Source organism: Berghia stephanieae, chromosome 12, assembly GCF_034508935.2.
Source record: "Berghia stephanieae isolate SIO BIC M18660-M18661 chromosome 12, UCSD_Bste_1.3, whole genome shotgun sequence".
Taxonomy (NCBI): domain Eukaryota; kingdom Metazoa; phylum Mollusca; class Gastropoda; order Nudibranchia; family Aeolidiidae; genus Berghia; species Berghia stephanieae.
In genome coordinates this window covers 28,128,607-28,135,175 of record NC_088371.1, presented here as the reverse complement: position 1 = coordinate 28,135,175, position 6,569 = coordinate 28,128,607, and the positions used below count along the sequence as shown (strand labels likewise).

The 6,569-nt window shown below is 34.4% G+C and overlaps 1 long non-coding RNA gene across 4 annotated transcripts in view; it reads left to right on the top strand.

Annotated features, from left to right (window-relative positions):
• LOC144957846 (uncharacterized) overlaps positions 1-5,286 on the top strand; it is a 42,506-nt gene extending 37,220 nt beyond the window's left edge. For 3 of the 4 annotated variants that reach the window (XR_013642230.1, XR_013642233.1, XR_013642234.1), the window contains exons 2-3: positions 2,543-2,596; positions 5,168-5,286. This is a non-coding gene — a long non-coding RNA (uncharacterized LOC144957846). Of the gene's footprint in view, positions 1-212; positions 369-2,542; positions 2,597-5,167 lie in introns of those variants that run through there. The other variant, XR_013642231.1, reaches the window with a different exon arrangement.
• Positions 5,287-6,569: the final 1,283 nt, after the last annotated feature.

Here is a 6,569-nt window from a genome sequence, read left to right as displayed (position 1 = left end):
GCAGTAGAAACACTTCTAAAGTACATTGTGGCCTAAATAAATTTGTTTTTGAGAAGGTTGTGATTGTTACACTGTGCTTGGGATGCATGACTAATGATTTAGGATCATAAACAAGATAGAACCATGAACTATATAACCACAGCAGAAGGACATTTTAAAAAGTGCATTGCGACAAAAATATTATTGTTTTTGAGAAATTATTGATCGTTTATACTGTGCTTGGAATCCATGGCTAATGATTTGTTTCATAAACAAGATAGAATCAAGGATTGGATAACTGCAGCAGAGGGACAATTTCTAAAGTGCATTGTGGCCTAAATAAATTTGTTTTTGAGAAAGTTGTGATTGTTTATACTACAAGATATGAAGTGAGTAGAAAAGTGCCAGAAGACAATAGAGAATAAAAAAAATTTTTTTTTTCCGCGGCGGTGGTGGGGTTTGAACCTGCGACCTTATTGGTACGACAACTCCGCCTGGCAGGTGAGAGCGTGGCTCTACCGTGTGAGCTATCCACGAACACAAAAAATATTCGTTTCAAACCCAAAGTCATTTCTATATCCCTCTCTCACCCACTTCTTGAGATCGCCGATTCGTTCGCCACCATCGCGAAGTAATTTTGACCAGCAGTTAAGCTTAATAGCCAATATTCTCATCACAAACATATAACATAGAAACGATTGAGACATTGAGTATGCTCCGGTGTATGGGGTGAATTTTTAATTCAGAAAAGTGAGTGGAGCAGGCACTTATGTTGGTAACAACAAGATATGAAGTGAGTAGAAAAGTGCCAGAAGACAATAGAGAATAAATTTTTTTTTTTTTTTTTTTTCCCTTTTTTGAAACGAATATTTTTTGTGTTCGTGGATAGCTCACACGGTAGAGCCACGCTCTCACCTGCCAGGCGGAGTTGTCGTACCAATAAGGTCGCAGGTTCAAACCCCACCACCGCCGCGGAAAAAAAAAAAAAAAAAAATTTTATTCTCTATTGTCTTCTGGCACTTTTCTACTCACTTCATATCTTGTTGTTACCAACATAAGTGCCTGCTCCACTCACTTTTCTGGATTGTTTATACTGCGTCTGGAATGTATCGTTAATAGACTTTATATTGACACTCACAAAGCGGTTTACTGATGAATCTATCGTTCTGTCCCGTTTACTGTTTGCATTACTTACCTCCTCCTTTGACCTCCTAAGGTGGGCAGGAGTTCACTTGCAATGTTTCTTTCATTCCTCTATATCTGATCTTCAACTTGCTTTCCGTCTTTGTATTGGAATGAGATTATTTAGTTTTGTCCTGACTAATGCAGAGTCCTTGGCTAGGAGGGAAACAGTCTAATTTGTTATTATAGTTTTGTGAGATGATATATATTTATGTATATTATGTTATCTTATATTTTTGTTCTGTATTATGATCTGTACGTGTACGCATTTGAGTGTATTCCTTTTTGGGGTTCAACGCATGTGTTTTGGTGAGACTTTTAGGTCATCTCACTAAGTACACTTGATAGTGTGCTTTTGGAATCTTCACATGTTCCCAAATTGAACCATCTCGTGTTTTCATTTTCTATGAAATATGTTACAAATGCTAAAATTATAGATTCATGTACAATTTTGGGACTCATATTCCCACTTGAACCATCATTTTATTTTTAAAATAGATCGTTTCAAGTAAACAGTAAATACATGAATCGGATAAATGTTGATCTGACAATATATTCTGAATTACCAATGTCACAAGATTTCTTCATTTTGTCCGGAGACATAAGTAAGTTTTAAAGGAGTTCAATTTTGAAGATGACCAAAGTGAGTGAATTTGTTTAGAAAAAAATGGGTCATCCGGTTAAATTTCTATGTCTTTCATAAATTGAGCGATTTGTAAATGACTCCTGATGGTTAATAAATGTCATTTTTGTTTGCTCATGAAAGCTTTATTTCTTCAACTGACAGTCACAGATGAGATATACTACTGGGTTACCTAAGTCATTTATTTGCACAGGATGCCCTATGTCGTAAATTAGAGTTATATATATATATATATATATATATATATATATATATATATATATATATCCCCTCTCTCTCTTCCTCCCCCCCCCCCCCCCCCCTTCTCTCTCGCTCCTCTTCTGTGTATGTATGTACGTGTGTGTGTGTGTGTGTGTGTGTGTGTATATGTGTGTATGTGTGTGCGTATGTGTCCCTCTCTCTGTCTTTGCACACTACATTTTAATGTTGTGAGCCGTGAGCCATCTATCTATGGGTCATATTGACGAGGTTACGAGCCACATTGGACTCCTTATTTTGTCATCTGACAATCTTGAACCTGAACCAACCCTCCATTCCAACCCGACACAAGGACTTATCTAGGTGGTTTTTGAAAAGAAAGAAGAAAAGTAAGAGAGAGAGAGACATAAAACTTGTTGACTTGATCGATTTTGTTACATATATATATATATATATATATATATATATATATAATATATATATATATATATATATATATATATAATATATATGTTTTTATTCTTTTTTCCCCCAAAAAAGGCAGTTGCTTGTGTTCTATTCCTGGCCATTGATGTTGAAGTCGGGGCTAGACCAGTAAGTGAATTAAGTAATCCAAAAACACACACCAGTAGAATTTGCTTTGAATATAATGGAAAGAAAAAAATTGAAAATGCCACTGGAATGTTGAACTAGAATTGTACGGTGAACTTTTAAAATTAAGATAAATTATTCAGCATTATTACGTACATAAATGTATACATTGATCTATCGATCAAATCAATCATCCACATCCACACACATCCTCACCAGTTGTTTTAATTAAGTATTTAAACGCCATCTTGTTATGTCTAAGTGTGTGATCTGTTTGTTTAGGTAATGTATGTATCTTTGTAATAAATTAAATGTTAACTTGTGTTTAACACCGCTGTATTAATCATTTTTTAAAATATCAATTACGCTATGTTCGTCTGATCTACTACTCTACTCACTACGGAAGTTCTGCCATCTAGTTTACTCTCTCTCTCTCTCTCTCTCTCTCTCTCTCTCTCTCTCTCTCTCTCTCTCTCTCTCTGTGTGTGTGTGTGTGTGTGTGTATGTGTGTATGTGTATGTATGTGTGTGTGTGCGTATCTGTCCCTCTCTCTGTCTTTGCAATGTTGTGAGCCGTGAGCCATCTATCTATGGGTCATATTGACGAGGTTACGAGCCACATTGGACTCCTTATTTTGTCATCTGACAATCTTGAACCATACCAACCCTCCATTCCAACCCGACACAAGGACTTATCTAGGTGGTTTTTGAAAAGAAAGAAGAAAAGTAAGAGAGAGAGAGAGACATAAAATTGTTGACTTCATCGGTTTTATTATATTATATAGATAGGCCTTTTAAATCTTTTTTCTCCCCCCAAATGGCAGTTACTTATCTTTTATTTCAGGACAATGATGTCACAGTCGGGGCTAGAAAAGAAAAAACATTTTTAAAACGAGTTTGTAATTAATTAATCCAAAAACACATACTGTTGGAATGTGCTGTGAATATGAAAATAAAAAAAATATTAATTACAATTGTACACAAAATCCAATAAAAAATTTCAGCGATTCTTAATAATAAAAAATACATTACTACTTACTTACTTACTTACTTATGTCTTAAACTTACTTACATTACTTACTTACATACTTACTTACTTACTTATACTTACTTACTACTTACTTACTTACTTACTTACTTACTTACTTACTTACTTACTTACTTACTGTCTTACATACTTAATTACTTACTTACTTACTTACTTACTTACTTGTCATGACCTTAATATACTATACACATTCCAACTTACTTACATACATACATTCTTCATACATCATTACACTACTACTACACTACTACCTACACATACATACATACATACATACATCCATACATAATCATACATACATACATACATACATACTTACCATACATAATACATACATACATACATACATACATACATACATACATACATACATACATACTATACATCATACATACATACATAACATACATACATACATACATACATACATACATACATACATAACATACATACATACATACATACATACATCACACTACATACATACATAATACATACATACATACATACATACATACATACAACTACAACATACATACATACATACATACATACAATACATACATACATACATACATACATACATACATACATACATACATACATACATACATACATACATACATACATACATACATAACATACATACATACATACATACATACATACATACATACATACATACACACACACACACACACACACACATACATACATACATACATACATACATACATACATACATACATACATACAGACAGACAGACAGACAGACAGACAGACAGACAGACCTACCTACCTACCTACCTACCTACCTACCTACCTACCTACCTACCTACCTACCTACCTACCTACCGACAGACAGACAGACAGACATGATTCATATATACACACACACAGACAGAGAGACAGACTGACAGACAGACAGGTGGGCATGGAGACAGACACACATACATATGCAGTAATCAGACAGAAAATAAACTAATCGAAAACACGATGATGGTTATGATGATACCTGCTTGTCGGTCAATCTGTATGCATGTCTGCCCTGTCTTTATGTAATGTAATGTAATGTAATGTATGTATGTATGTATGTATGTATGTATGTATGTATGTATGTATGTATGTATGTATGTATGTATGTATGTATGTAGGTAGGTAGGTAGGTAGGTAGGTAGGTAGGTAGGTATGTATGTATGTATGTAGGTAGGTAGGTAGGTAGGTAGGTAGGTATGTATGTATGTATGTATGTATGTATGTATGTATGTATGTAGGTAGGTAGGTAGGTAGGTAGGTATGTATGTATGTATGTATGTATGTATGTATGTATGTATGTATGTATGTATGTATGTATGTATGTATGTATATGTGTGTGTATGTATGTATGTATGTATGTATGTATGTATGTATGTATGTATGTATGTATGTATGTATGTATTTATGGATGGATGGATGGATGGATGTATATAATATGTATATACACATTCATGTTATGATAGTAATAATTCACTCACTTATATTTTTCAGGGACTTAATAAATACTTTCCAGATATGTGGCAAAAGGGAAACACCAAAAAGTCAAAAGGCTAACAACAAAAAGCCTGAAAAACCTAAAATGTATTATCTGCAATAAAGTGATAATCCTATTGCACTTGTTTCTTACGTAATTTTTATTGTTTTAAAGTCAACTTTTATATAGCGCAATATCCACTAAATGTGCTCAATCAAAGGAAACTTGACTCATGTTAGGCGATATTACAATTTATTTCGACGGAGATATGGCTGTTAACAGCATTGCCTCTGTCCGAAAAAAGATTGTAATATCGCCTAACAGGCGTCATGTCTTGTTCTACGTGTTATGTGTTCCTGGTGGCCAGGGACCCATTGTAAAGAGCTTTGAGCACGTTTAGTGGATATTGCCCTGTATAAAAACTAAATTTCATTGTTATTATCATTATTATTATTATTATTATTATTATTATTATATTATTATTATTATTATTATTATTATTATTATTGGTTTTTATGGCCTTACCTCGACTTGCACATCTTAGCAGGTCTGATAACCTGACACAGTTATTGCCCTGTTTTAACCATTTTGCAATGGACACTATTTTGTGTCGGTTTGAAGAGTATTTCCTTTACAACCCTAGGCCCATAACAATTTGGCTTATCAGAGGTGCCTTACACCGTATCTTAACAAGCTGAAGGCGTTTAACATCATAGAGATTACCCAATAATTGTGACGATTTAATGCCTATGTTGAACTTGAGCTTTTATTATACGCACTATCCGCTAAACGTGTTAAATGGGTCCCTGACCAACAGCAACACGTAACATATAGAACGAGACATGAAGCCTGTTACGCGATATTACAATACTGCCAACGGCCAATAACTCATATTACACCTGAGTACGGTGAGAGAATGTGAGTAAAGAGCTTTCCCAAGGACTCAACTATGTGCCGAGGGAGGCTCGAACCCAGAACCTTCCGATCCGAAAACGAGTGTCATACCACTAGACCGTATAGCTGCACTAGCTAGAGGAATTAGGGACACAAAACACCCGAATTGTGCAAATTAGTGATGAAAGCATGATTATTTTATGAAAAAAAGTTCGTGCTCTAAGGTTTAAATTGTGATATAGAACCACTTTCTCATCGCATCACTCCAAGAGCTAAGATATCAGCAATTTAAATCGTGTAAAAATTCACGGTGGTGATGAAACTTGCCGCCTTCACAACGACATTTTGCTTTGGTGTCAAAAGGTCACAGACTACGTCATCGGTACCGAGTACACATGTACACTGTTGCTTAAATCGAAATCGGAAGTATAACTTATCATAACATAGAACTTATCAAATTCATTAATTTACCAAGAGAGTAACATAATTTTCAAAAGTATTTGTTTTTTATCCAAAAGTATACCA